We start from the raw sequence: 19605 nt of genomic DNA, 5'->3' as shown, positions 1-19605 counted from the left end.
CATGCAAAGGGAGGAGGCTGTGGAAGAGAGCAGTGAAACCAGGAAAGGGGGGGGCTGCTTCCTAGAGAGCCGGAACCTTTGTGGGACTTCCTCTCTTCTGAGAAGGCAGACTTCAGCTGCACAGGCAGGCATTTCCCTGCCATCAGCTGTGCTAGAGAGGAGGGTTTTCGCCTTGGAAGGAAATGATGATATGGCGCCTCATGCCTTTTCAGGGCAGAGAGTGAGATTGAAGCCTAGAAAAGAACACCTGCAGAGAGACCGTTTAAACACCAACCTATATTTGGGTTACTTTTTAAAAGGCATTGCAAACAGGACTTTTCTTGTAGGGGAGGCAAAGCCCTGCTGATTTGCTAAGCCATCTATGTATTTCGGATTCAGCTGGGGGATGGTCTTCTCCTTCTCCCCCTTGCTCCCTGTGGCTGTGCCGCTTGGTTTCCAAAAATGAAAGCTTTTGGGGCTTGGAAACCACCCCCACTGGGCCTGGGAGCCGGGCCGAGAGGCTGGGGCTGCTCAAGGGTTGGGTGTGGCGGAACTCTGCACATGCTCAGAGGCTGGCAGCCTCTGTTTTTCTCTCCTCTGCAAGCCCCTCTAACCCTGAGCTTGAAGTCTCAGCGTGAGAAGAATAGAGACAGGCAGGTTGCTCTGCTCCGCGCAGTCTGTGGGGCGGGCGGGCTGCACCGACCGGACAAGGGCTGCTGGAGGGGCTGCCAGCGCTCTTCCAGGATGCGCATCCGCCTATTAAAGGGCTGGCCCTTTAAGGCTGGCGAGGGGCGTGGCCAGAGGGGCGGGGCGAGCCCTCTCGAGGCAGAGGCGCTTCCGCCTGCCCGCCTGTCTCCGCCCTCGACGCAGGCCCCGCCCCCCGTCGGTCAGCGCCTGCTCCTCGCGCCAGTCTCCGCGCATGCTCCGTCGCTCTTCTCCAGCCGCCGCGCGCGCCAGGTGAGGTGAGGGCTCCGGCTCACTCCTTTTTTCCTCGCCCCCCCCCGCGCTGAGCCGCGCTTCCTTCAAGGTGGGGGCGCTGCTGCTTCTCGCCCCTCTCCCTCCCCGCCCGCCGCCGCGCGTGATCGTTCTCCGCCGCATTCCCACCACCCGCTTCCTGATCGCTTCCCGTCTCCCCCGCCTCCCTGCAGAGGCAGCCGCGGGGGCAGCCGCGGCGCGCGAAGCATCCTGGGAGTCGTAGTTTCCTCGCCTTCCGGGGGGACACGCGGGGAGTGGGGGCCCGGGGTAGAGCAGGCCGCAGCCCTCAGCGCCCCCCCCACGCCCCGCTCCTTCCCCCTCGGGAGGGGAGAGTGAGAGGGCGGGGGAGGGGTCATGGGGTGCCCCCCCATGCAGGGGGAGGGGCCGTGGGGCTGCCCCGGGGAGGGGGCAGCCACTGGTAAATCAGGTGGGGGGAGGCTTCCTTTGAGTCCTGGCGTTCCGTCAGCACCAGCCATGCCTGTGGCCGCCCCTCATTGGGGGGGTACTCAAGAGTGGGGGGTCAGTAGGGGCAGGGGGAGCCAAAGGGGGCAGCTCGAGTGGCTTCACTCTTTCCCCACCCTGCCCGAGAGCTGCGCTGGCCGCGGGCGGGCGGGCCATGCGTCAGGTAGAGCTGCGTGGTTAACTGCACAGCGCTACCTGACGAGTGGCCAGCCTGCAGCTGGGGCTGTGGAGAGAGGAACCGCTTGAGCCGCAGGGGGTAGTAGGCAAAGCATCTTTGTCTGGTGTATTTTCCTGTGGGCCGGAGGGGGGGGTTGCTGTCCCCCTTTTCTCCGCTTGTTTTCCTTCTGCTGCTTGTTGGAGTGAAAGGGGCAGGGCACGGCTGCACAGAGAGGCAGGCAGGCAGGCAGCCTGGCTCCTCCAAGGGCTCAGGCAGGCAGCTGTCCTGCCTGGCAGACTTCTGGCTGCCCTCTTTGCCCTGCCTGCAGGCCTCGGGTTCTGGCCCTGGGGGGGTTGGAGGTAGGGGTGCTTGGCCATTTGCCCCTCCCCCCGGAAATGGGGGTGGTGGAGTGAAGCGCAGCTTCTCCCAGGGGGAGCCTCTGCTGGGCTTCCCTGACCTCATTTTGCAGACAATCAGCTATTCAGGCCAGGCCTGAGAGGAAGCCGAGGGGGTGATCCGTTTACAGTGGGGGTTTTGTTTTGCTCTGCCTGTGTGGGGTAAGGTGGGTCTGGGAAGGAGGCTGCCCCATTGAGGATGAGGAGGACACCCCTGTGCACTTCCTCGCTTCATGCTGACCCATTTTTGTGTTTCCTGGTGCAGTTTTCATTGCTTCTGACTCTGCTGGGGGTGAGTTGGGCTGGCTCTGCCTCCCATCTGCCTGGCCAAAGTGCACCTCGTCTAGGAAGCAGGCTTGCTCTCTGGCTGCAAGAGAAATGGTGGCTATTCTTGCTACAGCCCCAGACTTGGCATCGGGTCCCGCTCTGTGGGGCCTGTGCCCAGGCTTCAGCGTAAGGACTGTGAAAGCTGCTGGGAGCCTGGCCCCGTTATGTGAGTGAGGACAGGAGGATGGAGTTGGTGGCAGAGTGGAACAGGCTTAATGAGGAATGCAGCGAGCTCCTGGGGTGATCTCTCTTGCGCAGCAGACCTGCCCAAACAGGGCTCTGGTTTCCAGATGGCATTCGTGGCCTGAACCTTGGGGCTGGGGCCAGTTGGCCTGCCTAGGCGATGCTCCCCCCACTGCCTGCTCCCCCTAAGCTCCAAGGGTGGCAGGAATCACAGGGCCAGGGTTGTTGTCAGAGGAGCTGGATCAGCGAAATGGAAGCAGAGCAGGCAAAATGACCCTAACCGGGAAGAAGTGGGACTGGCTCCCTTTGCCTGGAGGTATTGGCTCCATTATACTCTGCAAATAACAGCTGCACCATGAACGAGGGGAGGGGGAGGCAGCAGGCGAGAGCAGGGGATTTGCAGCATTAGGGGCAGGGGGCCATCAGGCGCAGGCTTATAGCCCCCTTTTGTTTGTGTGGACATGTCGGAACACAGCGGGTGGGCGCTTGCCGAGGAGGAAAGGGACTCTTGCTTGGAGCTGCAGAGAATCCCTTGTGGGGACTGTTAATGGCCTTTGGAGGGAAGCACCTGAGGGGGGCTGATAATGGCCCGTGAGCAAGTGGCTGGGAGTCGCTCCTGTTCCCAGCAGGGGTGTGTGTGTGTGTCTTTGATTGGACCAGGATCTGGATGCCAGCTGTGGAGTGATCCAAGCTTAGGAGGGCTGCAGCAGGCCAGGTGGGCAGGCTGCTGCACCCGCTCACTGATGAGGCGTCCTGGGATTGGTGGGGAGGGCCAAGGGTTGCTTCAGACATGGCCTCTTCTTATCAGCATGGGCCTTAAGGTCCCTCAGTCACTGTCGCTTTCAGGCCTTGGCCTGGATCCTGCCAGGAAGTGGCCTGACACTGTATGGAAAAGCAAAGTGCCATATTTAAGGATGTGGGAAATGGGAAACCGGTGGATTGCTCAGTACCTGCTGTTCAGCTTTTTAGAGGTGACCAGTTCTTCTGCGTGTGGCTTGATCGGGACACGTCGCCCATGGACAGAGGCTGGCAGATCTGCAGGCTGCGTCTCCTGCACTTTCAGGCTGCTTCCTGACAAGACAAGCCTCTGAAGAGGCAGTCCAGCAAAACGGAGGTGTCAGAGTCAGTGGTCCTCCAGTGAATTTCTGCTGGAGAAGAAAGGCTGGCTGGTGCTTCCTTGCCTGGAGGCAGGGGCGGTCCTCAGGGCCTTGGCCCCTGGTGGTGGCCCTTGCTGCGCTTTATTCATTTATTGTTAAATTTATAGACCTGAACTGTCAAGATGCCAGCCCTGGGAGATGCCAGCACTGGTCGGCATGTGTCTGTGTATCCCTGGAGCAATCAGGCCCCCTCCTTTCCCCATGGGGTGGGGGACACCAAGGGCTGTGTAGGTTCATCCGGACTGATCCCCTAGCCCCCTTGCGCTCTGAGGCCCCCTAATGCCAGTGTGACCAGGGGAGTGTCTGAGGTCTGGTCCCATGTGCTTGGGACCTAGACAGACCGCCGAGCAGGATGCTGTGGCCAAAGACTAGTCTCACCGGGCATTTTTTCGTTTTGTGCTTTTCGCTCTGAAATATCATCCGTCCCGAGACACTTGCTTTGTGTTGAAACTGGTCACACTGTTTCCGTGGGGCTTCTGATAGTCAGAAGTTAGGGCCCCAGCTGAACGTGAGGGACTCTCTCTTCCTCCCTCCGCTGAAAATGTGTTCATCGGACCCAGAAGGCAACTTGCCAGCAATGGGGGTGAGGAGGAGAGCTGGTCTTGTGGTGGCAAGCATGGATGGCCCCCTTTGCCAAGCAGGGTCTGCCCTGGTTTGCATTTGGATGGGAGACCACGTGTGTGAGCACTGGAAGAAGTGTTCGCTCTAATAGGAATTCCCAGATATTATTGACTACAACTCCCATAATCCCAACCAAAGGCCATTACAGCTGGGGATGCTGGGAGTTCTGGGAATCCCTGTTCGAGGGAACACTCTCTGGAAGACCTTCCCCTCGGGATGGGGCCACTCTGGGAAGAGCCCCTGCCTGCTTGCATGCAGGAGGTTCCCAGTTCCCTCCCTGGCAGCAGCATCTCCAGATAGGGTTGAGAGAGACTCCTGCCTGCAGCCTTGGAGAAGCCGCTGCCAGTCTGTGAAGACAATGCTGACGGCTAGATGGACCAAGGGTCTGACTCGGTAGAAGGCAGCTCCTTGTGAGCATGAGGGGAAAGAAAGCTGCTACTTCCAGGCCACACACGGGCCTGCAAAGGTGGAATGCTGCTCCTGAGGCCCCTTCGCAATGGACTCGGAAACAGTTTATCCTCTGGAGAGGGCTGGTTCACTTCTTGCGTGCTGGAAAGCTTTGCCTTCTGCTCCTGGGGCTCCTGCTTCAAGCAGTCGGACTCCCCTTTGGGGTTTCAGAACACCCGGCAGCCGGACCCGGGGCAGAGCCCTTGCTCTGCAGGCCGAAGGAGCCCCCTTCAGTCCCCTGCAGCTCCTGTCTGTGGAGAAGGAGGCAGTGCCGGCGGGGGAGCCCTTGGCCAGCTGCTTCCTGCCCGAGTGGCCCGGCTGGGCCCGGCTGGAGCGACGCTCTCGCTCTGCTCCTAAGCGGAGCTGCTGCCACGGTCTCTCTCCATGGGGCTGGGAGCAGCCAGGTGGCCAGACTGCACACGTGTCACCCCTCCTTCTCCTCCCCCCCCCGCCGCCGCCGCCGCCCTTGGTGTGCTGCACGCAGGAGTGTCCCTGCCAGTAGGATCCGGTGCAGAGCCAGCTGCGCAGGAGGGCAGGTGCTGCTGCCGCCGCCTCGCTTGCTTGCTTGCTTGCTTGCCTGCCTGCCCACAGGATCTGGCCCCACAGAGACCTCTCCCTGGGAAGCTGCCGCGCTTTTGCTGCCCCGCTTTCCATCCGCTGGGAGTTCCTCTCGTGTGGTGGAGGCTGGCAAAGCTCCCAGGCTCAGCCTGGGCACCCAAGGGGGATGCCTTCCGCCACAGGAGAGCTCTTTGGCATGGCAAGCCAGCCTCCGAGGGAAACCGAGCCAGATCCTCCAAGTGGGAGCGTTCTCTTGGGCGGAGGGTGGCTCTGCAGGCCCGGTGTGCTGAGCAAACATCCACACCCAGCAGTCTCTGCCTCCCCAGCATTCCTCCGGCTGCAGGCACCTGCAAGTGAGGCAGGCTTCTTGACGGGACGGGGGCGGGGGTGCGCGGGCCACGGAGGGCTGGAGGCAGCGGGGCGGACAGGGCCACATGTGCCCAGCCTCTCCGCTCTTCAGCCCCGGCTGCCCACGGCACTGAGAGTGAGACGTGGCCGCCTTTCCCGAGCGACTTGTCTCCCGTGTGTGGTGATCTCTCTTGCCCTCGCTTGGTGTGAGGGCCTCCAGCCCTTCCCTCTTTGTCGCGGGCTGTTGTGAGAGGCTTCCCAGCTTGCACCGGGGCTGAGCATCCTTGCGGCCGTGAGGAGCCCAGGAAGGATGCAGGCGGGGGCAGCGAGGGGCCAAGGCGTTTTGCATCCCCATTCCACAAAAGTGGCACCTGAGCCTCCTGACTGGGACTCGGAGCAGCGAATAACTTGCTGTCTAGGCAGGGAATGGAAAGAGGGTTTCTTCTTGTGCGTAGACCCCGCTCCGCTTCCCCTCCCTGCTGCTTTCCATGCTATCCTCACCACATCCCTGTGAGGCACTAGGCAGCAACTCCTGGGTTTCCCTTGTCAGGGTGGGCAGGCATTGGGCGCGTCCTCCAACTTCCTGCTCTAGTGCAGAATTGTGCCCATGACCTAAAGCTTGAGCGTGGCCTGCTGATCATTGTGCATCTTCAGCAGCACCTCCGCTTGGTGGTCACTAGAGAGATGGACAGAGCAAGTGCCATCCATAGGGACATAGGAAGCTGCCATATGCTGAGTCAGACCCTTGGTCTATCTAGCTCAGTATTGTCTGCACAGACTGGCAGCAGCTTCTCCCAGGTTGCAGGCAGGAATCTCTCTCAGCCCTATCTTGGAGATGCTGCCAGGGAGGGGACTGGGAACCTTCTGCTCTTCCCAGAGCAGCTCCATCCCCTGAGGGGAATCTCTTCCAGGGCTCGCACTTCTAGTCTCTCTTCCATATGCAACCAGGGCGGACCCTGCTTAGCTAAGGGGACAAGTCATGCTTGCTACCCCAAGACCAGCTCTCCATGCACATGGCACTTTATCTGGAGCCAGAAGGCAGGTCTCTGCCCCAAGGGGCTTACAATCCAGGTAGTGACACAAGGGAAACAGGAAGGGGAGGCTGGGCTAGGGGGGCACACACACACTTTTGTGTTACCCTTCTTTTGGCTCACTTCCAGTATGGGGTGGAGACCATACTGGAGCTGATTGTGCCAAAGGCTGCGTGGAAGGAGGGGGTTTCAAGGAGAGCCTGCGGGTCTTCTGTTGGCAATGTCGTCGTTTGGTCCTGGCCCTGTCACGGAGCTCTCTGACCCACTTGGGGTTCTGCGGAAGGAGTCGGCCACCAGCTCTTGTCTGCCTCGGCAGCCTCTGGGGGAGCAGGAAACGGCTGCCCTCTCCTCTGCGCAGCAAGCGTTCACCTTGGCGCGGACTTTGGATGGTCCCGCTTGCGCAAGAGCTGCCGGGCTGTGTCTGGAAGAGGGAGCTGCGAATGGCAGGCTCCGGAAGGTGCCGCTGGGAGGCTGGACTCCGGGGTTCTGGTCCTGACTCCCCCCGGGACTAGCAGCCTGGCTGTGAGCAAGTCCCTCCCTGCCCCTGCTTGGCTCGCACATCTGTTGCTCCAAGGGGAGCTTTTGTTGGCTGCAGAAATGAAGCCCAGCCTGGAGGAGGAGGAGGAGGAGGAGGAGGTGGTGGCATCAGGGAGCTCCGGTTCTTGCCTTCCAGGTGGAATTCAGGCTTGACTGACAAGCCTGCTCTTCTGTGGTGGGTGACTTTCTCTCTCCCTCTTTTCCAGGGAGCTGCTTGAAGCTGGGACTCCATGGATGGCGGATTTTGCGCTGCTACTGTGGGCAGCTGGGAAGTGAGTTAAGCTGACAGGAAGAGGAAAAGCCCATCCCGATGAAAAGGCTCTAGAGGTCCCGACTGGCCCGGTAAGATCTGCCTCCAGTGCTGCTGTCCACTTCTTCAAACAGAGCAGGACTGGCCAGAGGAGTCCACTCTGTCCAATTGGGAGTCACGAGTTCAGTTACAATCCACGCAGACTTGTGCCACGGCAAATGGGTTTGTCTTCAGGGTGCTCGCAGGACTCTTGGTTGATGGAATCTAAACGAGGGCCATGGTTGCTCCGGCGGGAAACAACCATGGGTGGGGGGGCTGCTGGGCTGTTGCAAGAGGCACTTTGGGGCGGGACTGGAGCAGCCTTCCAGATGCTTCACAAGCTGTTTGGATTGGGACTCTCGGTTCTTGCGACTTCCACCTTCTGTTCTTGGCAGGAATGTAGTCTGCAGGCATGCTGTGGGTTCGCTTACAAGATGTGTAGCCATCTTTGTGTGTGGATATGGGGGCTTGGACAGAAGTGATAGCAGAGAAGTCCATGTCCTCTTGTTTGGTTTATAATCCCGCCCCCCCCCGCTGCTTCCTTTCTCTTTAGCCAGGCCCAGGATGGTTGCGTTCTTGAACTGGGGCAGTGTTAGTCGTCTGCTCCCTCCCCTGCTCCCCCTCCCCTGCCCCCTTGGCTGCCTTGGGGCTTCTTCCACCCTCTCGGTCTGTTTTCCTCTGCATGTGAGGGGTTTGCCAATCCGCTCGGCCCATTGACTTGTAAACTGCCCACAAAGGGCCCAGGTTTTACCCTGGGACACCTCTTCTCGAGGGAAGCATTTTCTCCCCATTGGCAGCCGTGGGCTTAGCATTTGGGGGCCGAGAATCACTTTTTGGAAGCCTTGGCATGGACTTAAGTAGCAAGTTTGTGCAGTTGGTTTCATGCTGCCAGCAACATCTGCTGGTTCAGCCTCTGCAGTGCCCTGCGCCTCGTGTGCAAGGAAGTGCTCCCTGGGTGTCCACCAGCTCCTAAAGCCCCCAAAGCCTCTAGGTGTCCTCGGAAGGTGGCAGGCAAGGCACCTGCCCTCAGCTGGGCACCACAGGTATTCTCTGCTTGGATTTCCGCGAATGGAGAATGGGGCCAGCGGTCAAAGGGCCTAAACTTAGACCCATAAGAATGCAGTAAAAAGCAACTACTTCCTCATTGATTGCTTAATTTCAATGTGTTTGTTTTTCCATTTATTTATTGTTAAAACTATCTCAGGGTGGTTTACAAAACATTTAAAATAATATAAAGAAGAGGCACACAATAAAAATCTGAAATTGGAATATAAGAATACAATACAAATGTAATTAAAGCTCTAAAAACATACACAAGAGGACCATAAAATACAGAGCAGCAGCAACAAAAACTCCTCTCACAGAAAAGCCTGGGGGTAAACAGCCAAGATTTCCCTTGCTTTCTGAAAACTGTGCAGGAGACTGAGGAGCGCCGGTGCTCCTTGGTTTCTGCTCCTGGTCATGACGTCTGTCACTTGGCCCGAGCCCCACCCCTCATGCGCCTTCCCGGCTGGGTGGGCTCTGGGCAGAGCCTCCTTCCCCTGGCCCGCCTGGTGGCACTTAGGCAGGAGCCCGTTGGGCTGCTGCTTGTCAGAGCACACCCACCACTGTTTGCCTTAGCAGGCAGGCAGCCTGTGGTGCTGAGTTCCCCAGCAACTGACTAGGCAAGAGCTCTTCTGCTGAAGATGAGTGGATCTTAATTAACGGCCAGACTGGAGGAACCAGCTGGTTCAACAGCAGGAGAGGAAGCTTCCGCTGCTTCCTCCTGCCCGAAGGAGCTTGCCATCTGCAGAGGCGGCGGCACTCTCTGGGGAGCCCGTCTCCTCCCTGGCTCCTCTCCCCCGCTGCCTGGCCTCTGGCTTCCTGGGTCCCACAAGCGGCCTTTGCCTGCCACGCCTCCAGCAAGAGCTTGTCCCCCCTCTCCTTGGTCACGGTGGTGGTGCTGCTGCTGCTGGGCCTGCTCCTGACTTGCCAGCAGCCCCCCTGTGGCCTTCTGCCCTGCACCTGGGCAGCCAGCTGGGCTTTCCAGTGCCAGGTGTTGCTCAGGAGCTGGCTGTGCTGGGGGCTCTTGCCTGGCTCCACGGTGGTGGTGGTGGTGGTGGTGCGGTCTGGCGTTGGCCACCTGAGCAGCACTTTTGCCACACGGCGGGAGGGCAGGAAGGGCCGGGTCGCTGTGGATGATTCATTGGCTTGGGCATCACCTCTAATGAAGTGCATCCTGGTGAATGCCTTGGCTTCATGGCCCCCTTAGCTGTGGGGAGGGGGCCTCCTGCTGGCCCTTGGCTGCTCGCCTGCCTCTTCCTGCTGGCCAGGGAGAGGCACTTTCTGGCGGGTGTTAAGGACCAGCCGGGATTCCTTCCGCTGTGGCTGCTTGCGGCGGCTGATCGGGCTCACTGAGGAGGCAGCCTTCCCATGCTTGGAGGTTGTTCAGCCAAGCTGTGCTCCCACCTTGGTGGGCTGGCTTGCCCCTTTGGCCTGGGCTGCTTTGAGCCGGCCGCCCTTTCCACCAGCCCTGGGCAGGCAGCTCTCGCCTGCGCTCGAGTGCTTTGCAGGATGGCCATGTGAGGAGAGCCCTGCCGCGTCCCTGCTCTTCCCGATGTGGTGGCCAGCATGCCCGGCACTTGGCTAGCTGGCCGGCCACTTTCAGCGTGGCAGCAAAGTTGTTGGGACTGGCCTGCATGGGGTCTCTTTTGAAACATTTCGTGGCACCGTCCTGAAAGGTTGCAGTGGGAAGCCTTTCTCTTTCATGGGGGCGTGAGTGCCATGGATTTGGAGGCCGGATGGGGACATGAGCCTGCAGGGGACGGTTTCCTGGGATGCTGGGCAGACACAAAGGGCCCCTGTCTTCGTACAATGGCTGCCTCATAGGGGAGGCGTCTCCACAAGGGCTGTGACCGTTGGCGGAAGCTGGCCCTGGGGGCCTGAGCCCATTCCGTAGGGCCTGGAAGAATGGGAGTTGCTCTGGGCGGGTTTGGCTTGTGGTGGCAAGCTGAGGTTTCCCACGTGACTGAGATCTCCTGCTCTGCTCTCTCGGTGCCGCAGTGCTTCCGGTGCCCTGAGAGCTCCGGCTGGTCGTTTGGGCTTGCTCTGATCCTCGTCTCCCTGGCGACCCTCCTCTTTGCCGAGGCCATTTTACGGCTTGAGATCAGCCCAGTGGACCTAAGCAAGCCCAGGGTGACAGCCTTTGGGCCTTGTGGCTGCTTCGGAGGGCTTGGCCTGGATGCATTGCTCTTCCCGGGGGCTGGCCCTGGTCCTCAGGGGAGGCTGGCAAGACAGCTGTTTTTCAGCTCCAGGCTTCGGAAGCTCTGCCCAGGGACCTGGCTGGGCTCTACCTGGCATGCCTTCATCAGGACCACTTTTGCAGCTTTGGTCTAGAGGGGGCTGGATGCTGCTCCTTATACCCTGTCTGTTGGCTTGGGTCTGTGCGTCCTCCTGTTGCTTCTGTGTGTTGCTCTGTCAAGTTCAGAAGCAGTCCTGCATCTGAGGAACATGGTGCATGGGTGACCTCTCCGGCCCTGCTCTCAGGTGCAAATAGGTCTCTTGAGCAAGCCGGCTGCCTCCTGATTATGGATGGAGGGGGGGGGGGAAATCAGTAGTCTCCCCCTCCCCCACCAAATTCCTGAGAGCCTTGAAGTTCCTCTGCAGGGCCCTCTGATCTACACCGCGGCGGGGAGGGGGGGACACCCATGTGCTCGTCCCCATGCGGAAGGGGTGCTGTGTCTGCCTCTTTCCCAAGTGCTCTGTCTGCACGGTGTGGCACTCTGATGCGTGGCCTCTGGAGGTCCCCTTCAGCTTCCCCCTCTCGTCTTGTGCTCCGCAGGATCCCCCCACCCCTCCTCATACATGAAGAGCAGCTCCCTGCCAAGTAATAAAGCATTAATGCCCCCATGAATCTTTGATGCCTGCTCCAGTTTGCGTTGGTCGGGGATGTTCCCGGCAGCGCTGTGCGCATTTTCCCAGGGCTGTTCATTAGCTGCTCCCTTCGTGGAGCAGCGTCTTCCCTCTAGTCATGAATGTGTTGAACTGCCTCCTTTCTGCCCTTCTGCTCACTTCTAGCAGGCTGCTGGTGGGAGGTGGGCTCTCCAGCGGAGGCTCCCACAGCCCCTGGAGAGGAGATCTCGGGGAGGGCAGCGTGCTGGTCCCTCTGGCCTGGCTGCTGGCCCTGGCAGGACGCACACAGCTTGCACGTGGGGTGGCGAGCCTAAGGGCAGCCCTGCTGGATCAGGCCCAAGGAAGCCTAACTAGTCCAGCCTCCTGTTTCCCACCGTGGCCCACCAGATGCTGCCTCTGGGGAGGGCAGGCCCGGCCCCCTGCAACTGGTCCGGAGAGGTGCAGTGGAGGTGGGGGTCCTTCATGCAGGGGTCGGTGGTCGGAAGGGGCTCCTTCTGCAGCCCCCTGGGGAAGGGGGCAGGGGCTGCCCAACGAGGCTCCCAGTGTCCCCAGGAAAAGGTGCTGGTCCTGCCTGTAGCCTGGGAGAAGCTGCTGCCAGTCTGTGTAGGCAATCCTGAGCCGGGGGACTAAGGGTCTGACTCAGTGTAAGGCAGCCTCCTTTGTTTCCTGTCTGTGGGAAGCCAGCAACAGGGTGCAGAAGAGTTTTGGGAGCTGTGCAGGAGCAGCCCAAACCCAGCTCCTGTGTTTGCCAGGGATGAGCTTGAAGCACCGTGAGCGCCCCCCACCCCCCCTTCAGCATTGATCCCGGGAGCTGAGATGGCGAAAGCCAATTCCTGAGCAGGGCCCGGGAGAGCCCACTTGGGGGTGGGCCAGGAGTGGGTGTGTCCCTGAAAGGTGCTCTGGCTGGTGGTCTTGAGCACCTCCCTTCTTTCAAGCGGGAGCCGACGCAGAGGGTGGCTGAAGAGGCGCCATCAAATGCAGCTGGAGAGAGAGAGGCTGGCGGGGGGGGGGGTCCAGTCCCAGAGGAGCAAAGGGGCCGGAGGGGGCTCCTCTGGGTCCTCCTGCAGACGGAGGGCGCTGGGACCCCCACCCCCACCCCGGCCATCAAAGGCAGCACCAAATCCCCTGACTGGCAGAAGAGGCCGTGCTGGCTGGGAAGAGAAGTGTTGGGACGTGGGGGCTGCTTGGGGAAAGACGCCCCGAGCCTGCTCTCCAGCCTTCCCCAGAGGGACCCGGTTCGGTTCAGAGCCCCTGGGAAAGGCGTCTGGCTCTTGCCCCGCAGAAGTCGGGCTTGCTGGGCAGAGTGCCCCTTTGGGGGCTTCAGAGGGACAGACTGGAGGTGGCTGCCAGCTTTGCCCCTGGGCTGGGGATGGGGCTGGTGGCCGGGGGAGCCAGGCACACGGAGTGTGGGAGTCTCCACCACCACCCCTCTCTCCCCCAGTGAACTGTCCCCGGGCTGCATGGTCAGGACTTGGAGGCCAGCAAAGCCCTCCTCAGTCCAGGAGGTGCCTGCGTGCTGGCGGACGGCATCTTCTGGGACAGGCCAGGAGCCGCCTCAGCAGCTTGTTTGCCTTTCCCGTTGCATTTGTCAATGGCAGGAGCACACTGCGCGGCCTTGTTGAATTAAGGCGAGGCTTGGCAGAGCACAGGTCGCAGCTCTCACAGCTGAGAGAGAAGGGACTGGCCCGGAGTCACCCAGCTAGTCTCAGGGCTGAAGGGGGATTGGAACTCGGGTCTCCCCGGTCCTAGTCCAGCACTCTCACCACTACCTGAGGCTGGCTCATAGGGTCGAGAGAGATTCCTGCCTGCAGCCTGGGAGAAGCTGCTGCCAGTCTGTGTAGACAGTACTGAACTAGATGGTCCAAGGGTCTGACTCAGTCTCTGGCAACTTCCTGTGTTCCTCCCCATCCCTCCTGCTCTGCCCTTGAGTCATGGGGTTGTGTCCCAGAAAGCCCCAGGGCTGCTGGTGCCTTGGAGCTTCCAAAGGTGCCTTGTTCCCCAAAGCGGAGGCAGCCGCACGAAGCTCACCCTGGCCATCTGCACGGTCTCCATGATGCCGCTCTTACTGTCTCCCAACCATTTCTCATTTCCTGGAGGAAATGTCACAGCAGCAAGATGTGAGTAATTGGGCTGACACACTGTGAGCCTCCTTCCCCGTGCAGGGAAGATGTGCTCCACCGAGGAGGAGTCTTGGGCGGGCTCCCTTCCTTCCCCAGGCGTCCCGAGGTCAAGAGCTCTGCTCTGAGGAGCCTCTTCTGGAACGAGGGCCCTGTGCTGGCGCTTCCGGTGGAAGGGGGCTTTTTGTTGACCTTGGTTCTTCCTTTGTCTGGACATGGTGGCAGGGTGTGCAGGAGAGCGACGGCATCCCTCGCCGTGAGGGGTCGCCCTCCTCGGGCTGCTGGGCCCACATTCCCGGCAGCTGGCCACAGCCCCCCTCCTGCCACCGGCTTGCTCAGGGTGAGAGTTGGCCCTTCAGCAACAATTCCCCAGGTGGGCTGTGCGGAGCAATAGCGGAGTGCGGAGATGCGAGGCCCCAGTGTGTGCTGAGCCAGAGACCCACTGAAGGAACTGCTTGGTGGCTAGCGGAGGGTTTCCTACCCTGGAGGGTCCTGGGAGCCCAGAGCACTGGGGGGCGACTGGCCTGGCAAAGACACACACACCCCGGGCAAGGATCTGGGGGCCCCCAAGGATTTCCACCCCCATTCTTGTCCTGAGCCCAGCCAGGCAGGCCGTTCTGGCTGCACCCCCATCGATGCCTTTGTGGTGGCTCGGTGTGAGGGTTGCCATGGGGGAGCTGGGCGAGAGCTCCTCTTGCCAGCTGCTCTTCCCGACAGACCAGCCTGGGAGGAACCACTCGTAGGTCTGCCGCCTTGGATGTGGGGCTGCATGGCTGTGGGGAGCGTGGGAGGGATGGATTGTGTCTCAAATAGATGTGAGGGTGAGTGAGCTGGCTGCTTCCTCCTCCAAGCCCTGGAAAGGAATTGGCCTCAGAGGCCATTTTGCCAGGAGAGTTGGGAGGGGGGCAGCGGCAGCTCTTTCAGCCCGCAGCGTGGAGTCGCCCGTGAGGAGCCCTCCTTCCTGGCTCAGGTGCCGCTGGGCACGGCTGGAGGGGCTCCCCTTGGTGGGCAGAGGCTGCCGCAGGAGATGTTGCCGCTCTGACGCAGCGGGCATCCTTCTGCAGCCTAGGCGGTGAGGGAGCCCTGCCGCCCCTCTGGAAGGCCAGGCGGGCGGGATGGCGCCCAGGAGCGCCGCCGCTGCTGCTGCTGCTGCTCCTCCTGCAGCAGCCTAGCCCCTTCTCTTGGCGAGGGCAGTGGGGAGTTGCCCCCTCCTGCCATGGGCCCCCTTCCTTTTGTGCCCCATTGCTGTCAAGTTCCTTGGACTCACTGAGTGGTCTGTGCCAGCCCCGGAGTCCACCTCCCTTTCACCTTGCAAAAGCAGGTCCAGCACCTGCTTTTTGGAAGCCGGCAGCCCTTGGAGTCTGGCTTGGGGGTTGCCTGGGAGGGGGAGCAGGGAGGGGGGCTGTCTGCGCCTGGGCTTCCCTGTCCAGCTGCTCTCCCCCTAAGCGGTGGAAGGGGTTCCAACCGACTGCCGAGGGGGGCTCCTGTGGGCTTCCAGCTGGGCCTGGGATTTCTGCAAGCCAGACTCCCGCCTCCATCTGCTTCCCCCGTTGGGGGCCAGAAGCCGCCCTGCAAAGAAGCCTGTTGTGCAGTGCCCAGTGGCGGAGTGGTTTCGGGGCTGGAGGGACCACCAGCGGTCAGTGTCCCAAGCCCTGGCCGGGAGACCCCTGAGCCTGTCCCAGCTTGCCTGCCACCGGCTGGGATGTGGGGTGGGGCTGGAGTCCTTGTTGCCACCTGGCTGTGACTCCCTCCATGTGAAGGTGGAGGGCTGCACTCGGGAAGCCTGCTTGCTGCTGGGGTCCGGCTTCCGCAGTGCCCAGGGGCTGGCTTGGGAAGGCAAAGGCCCAGCCTGCTCTTGGGGAACCGCAGCCTGGGGCCCTGGGGAAGGCAGCCCCCCCCCGCACCTGTGCGGACTCTCAGCTGCGTGCCTCCTTCCCTGCAGGGAAAGCAGACCGCATGCCCGAGCCTTTAAGACGCGGGAGGAGAGAGCCCGCGTGCGGCACAGAAAGGGCCCCTCTCTCTCAAAGGCAAGGGCCAGGCAGCAGGGGTCCTGTGGGAGCCCGGAGGTCGGTGAGCAGGGGGAACCGTGGGCAAGCTCTTGAGCTTGCCTGGGATGTCAGCCGGCTGGCCCGCCAAAGGTTTGCGGACGCGGAGCTCCGCTGGGCTCCTTCACACAGCTGAGAAAGGACAGACGTGGACGTCCCCTGGCAAAACCCGCTGGCGAGGCTGGCTGGACTCCCAGTGGCCGCCGGCCTGCCGTTGGAGTGTGGCCCAGTTGGAGACGCGGCCCCTCTTTAAAACAAAAGCAACAAAGGGCCTTGTGTCACTTTAAAAACAAATGGGCTTCTTGTGGCATCAACTGGGGGGACTACAGACCTCTTAGCATGAAGTGCGTAAAGGGTGACCCTTTGCTGGCAGGTTGAGCGCGCATGCAGAGAGGGAGACAAAGCCGTGCTTGGGCCAAAAGGCCATGAGCACCAGAAGCGCTAATTGAGGCCGCCGGAATGGTCAAGAATGCAGCCTTCCCACCTGAGCTGTGCATAAAGGCAGAGGGCTCCTGCAGAGTTGGGCCCTGAGCACCCCTGGCCATTCTGTCCTTTAGGCAGCCGGGGTCCTCGCCTTGGGTGCCTCGCCGCTCTTGTGGGATTACAGCTCCCAGTGGCCTGCAGCCATTGCAGCTGAGGCTGCTGGGAATTGTAGTCCCATATCATCTGGGGATAGGAACCTAGGAAGCTGCCATATACCGAGTCAGGCCATTGGTCTATCTAGCTCAGTATTGTCTTCACAGACTGGCAGCGGCTTCTCCAAAGGTGGCAGGCAGGAGTCTCTCTCAGCCCGATCTCATTGGAGATGCTGCCAGGGAGGGGACTTGGAACCTTCTGCTGCTCTCCCAGAGTGGCGGCCCCATCATCCCCTACTAAGGGGAATCTCTTCCAGTGCTGCTCACACTTCTGGTCTCCCATCCATATGCAACCAGGGCAGGCCCTGCTTAGCTGAGGGGCCAAGTCATGCTGGCTCCCACCAGACCAGCTCTCCTCTCCAAGGTTGGGGGGTGAGAGCGTGCCCTGGATTGCCAATAGAGACATTTGAGTCAGCCTCATTGGCTGCTGTGAGGCGGCCTCGTCCGGCCCAGGTGGCTCCACGCTGGCAAAGGCCCTGCTTTGCTTCATTCCCGGCGCTGCCAGCCTGGGAAGGAGGTCTCCGATTCCCAAATGGCACCAGACACAGCGGTTTCCTTAGCAGGGCCGCAGCAAATGGATCAGCAGCCTGGGATGGATCTGTATGAAGGTTGTCAGCCCTGATTACCTCAAGGACAGCCCTCCCTCCCTCCGAGGTCACTCCAGTCGAGGCTGTTCTCCGGGGGGGGGGGCGGGGGGTTGCGGCTGGCTGGCTGGGCACGGGCTTCACCCTCGCACTGGAGAGCCAGCCAGCACCTCGCAGGCTCTGGTCCCTCCAGGGTGGGGGGCTGTGGGGGCTTCCAGTCAGCAGCAGGCGGCCCTTGGCAGCACAGCCTTCCCACAGGCGCCTTGAGGGGTTTGTCTGCGTCTCAGGAGCCAGCCTGGCTCTCTGCAGGACGGGGAGCCCACGCAGGGATGGGGGCGCTGGTGCTGCCCTTGGGGCTGGCTCGGGAGCAGTGCCCTCCGCTTCGAGCTCCTCCTCAAAGTAGGTCAGCCGACGGGGGCCCAGCACTCCCTGCTGGCTGGTGGTGGTGGTGGGGCCTTCCCAAGCCTGGGCTGCTGCCGCCCCCACCACTCGGAGCCCGGCCAGAGGCGGCACAGAACACCCGGGCTGATGCCAAAGAATGGTGCGGTGGCGGCAAGCGGCAGAGATGCTCCAGTGCCCGAGAACCGGCCTCGGCTCTTGAGGAGGTCGCCCTGGGCTGAAGCTCGGATGCGTCGGAGCGGTGGCGCCTGTTCTGGGCAGGCGGAGGAGACAGTTGGCCCTCAGGACGGAGAGTTTTCTCTGTTGACTGGATGGCCTCCTCTGATCCTCGTCCTGGAGTGAGTCCTCCAGACCTGTTTTGCGTTGAAGAGGAAAGAGCCTGGTTTCGATTCCGAAGCCTTCCGAGAAGCAAGGGGGCCCCGCTTGCCCCATCCATCCCCTGAGAGGGACACGCAAGCCACGTTTGCCAGGGGTCCTCTTCCTTGAGGAGCCACAGAAAGGCAGTCTGGGGCGTGCCCTGTCGCGCCCCTTGGTGCCGGGGCTCCAGCTGGGGCCACTGACTGCTGCTCGTGAGTGCAGATGGGAACCGGAGAGCGGCTGGCTGCCCCTCCAGGCTGCCCCACTTGCCGCACGCCGGGCTGCTCAGATCAAAGGTCTCCGTTACTCCTGGGGAGGTGGGTGGCCGCCTGTTTCCAGCAGACAAACAGACGTGACAGAACGTGGACTGCAACCTGGAGCAGTCACAGCCACACGATGGGATCTCCTCCCACCCCCCAGCGCACACACACACTGATCTGTGTTGGGAAGGCAGGTGCAGAGCCTCCTCGGCACGCAAGGATGGCCAGCCTCCCTCGGGGTTTCTCGCCTGCTGTGTGCTGGCCTCCTGGAAGCGCTGAGGAGGCTGTGCCCCTTGCAGAGCAGGTGGGAGAGGCAGCAGCGGAAGTCCTTTTCCACACAGTGCGTAATCAGCCGATGGAATTCTCTGCCACAAGAGGTGGTGACAGCCAGCAGCCTGGATGGCTTGAAGAGAGGTTTATGGACAGCTGCTAGTCTCCTGGGCCCCCTCCAGCCTCAGAGGCAGGATGCCTCTCAGTCCCAGGGGCAGGGGAGCAGCAGCAGCAGCAGCGAGAGGGAGGGCCTGCCCCATCACCTCTTGCCTGTGGGCTTCCCAGAGGCATCTGGTGGGCCACTGGGTGAAGCTGGGTGCTGACTAGACGGGCTTCCTCGGGCTTGGTCCAGCAGGGTTGTTCTTATGTTCACCTTGCCCCAAGGGTGGAAGCCCCCAAACAACTACTACTACTACAAATATTATATTCTGCTTTTCAACAAAAGTTTCCAAAGTGGTTCACATAGAGAAATAATAAATAAATACGATGGCTCCCTGTCCCCAAAGGGCTCACAATAGAAAAAGAAACACTGCAGGGATGCTGTGCTGGGGGTGGAGAGGGCCAGTTACTCTCCCCTGCGAAAGAAAGAATCACCACGTTAGCAAGGTGCCTCTTTGCCCGGTTAGCAATGGTCTTCTGTGCATGCTTCAGCCTCCTGCGAGCCAGAGGGGGGCAGTCTCCTGTGCCCTTGGTTCTGACGGGTGGGTAAAGCTTGGAGAATGCAGCAGCAGCAGCAGCAGCAGCAGCAGCAGCAAATATTTCTACAGTATACCGCTTTTTTAACAAATGTTCTCAAAGCGGTTCAGATAGGAAGATGAACCATAAATACATCATACATGTAATGAAATCGTAATAATACAATTCTCCACTAGCAGGATGGTTCTACACAGCCGGCGGGGGGGGCAATGGAGGCACAGCTCCCTCTGCTTCCCCTCTGAGGGCTGCGCTGCCTCAGGCTGGCCATTTGTCTGGTAGAGCTGGACACTTAGCTGCGCAGCTCTACCTGATGAATGGCCAGCCTGCAGGCAGCATGGGAGAGCACCCTGTTCCCCACAGCGGCCTGCTACCAGGTGCTTCTGGAAAGCCACAGGCGGGAGATGAAGGCAGGCCCCTTCTGCCAGCGTGGCTCCCCTGCAGCTAGGATTCGGCAGCCACTTTGGCAGTGGGCATGGAGGCAGAGCTCGGCCTCTCCTCTGGCGGCGGGAGCCGGTGGGGCGTCAGCAAGAGTGCTCTCGGCATCCGCAGCTGCGGGTCTGCGCTGGGCCGTGAGTGGGCCAGGCACCCACCGCCTGACACTTGCAGGAGCACCGAGGGAGACCGGCCGAGATCCGTGGGGAAGGGAGGCCGTGGCTGCCTCCAAAGGGCGGGGGCCTCTTGCCCGCTTGAGGGGCTCTGCCTGCCGCCATTCCTTCCCCGCTGCTGCCCTGGCTGGCTGGCTGGCTGGAGTCGGCTGCGGGAGCTTCCCCGGGGCTCTCTCAGCAGTGCCCCTGCTCGGCACAGGCTGCCATCCCGGAGGCCTCCTGCTCTGCAGCCCGGAAGAGTATGCAGGCTCTAATCCGTGCGCGCACCCGGTGTGGGGCT

The 19605-nt window shown here is 61.2% G+C and overlaps 1 protein-coding gene across 8 annotated transcripts in view; it reads left to right on the top strand.

The window, feature by feature from the left end:
* Nucleotides 1–804: 804 nt before the first annotated feature.
* SIPA1L3 (signal induced proliferation associated 1 like 3) overlaps nucleotides 805–19605 on the top strand; it is a 42420-nt gene continuing 23619 nt past the window's right edge. For 2 of the 8 annotated variants that reach the window (XM_053267957.1, XM_053267949.1), the window contains exons 1-2: nucleotides 2468–2794; nucleotides 7384–7519. The gene's annotated coding sequence lies outside the window, so the exon portion shown is untranslated. The other 6 variants (XM_053267951.1, XM_053267950.1, XM_053267955.1 and 3 more) reach the window with 6 other exon arrangements.

This window comes from Hemicordylus capensis, chromosome 7 (assembly GCF_027244095.1).
Source record: "Hemicordylus capensis ecotype Gifberg chromosome 7, rHemCap1.1.pri, whole genome shotgun sequence".
In the NCBI taxonomy this organism is placed as follows: Eukaryota; Metazoa; Chordata; class Lepidosauria; order Squamata; family Cordylidae; genus Hemicordylus; species Hemicordylus capensis.
This window is presented reverse-complemented; position numbering and strand designations above follow the sequence as displayed.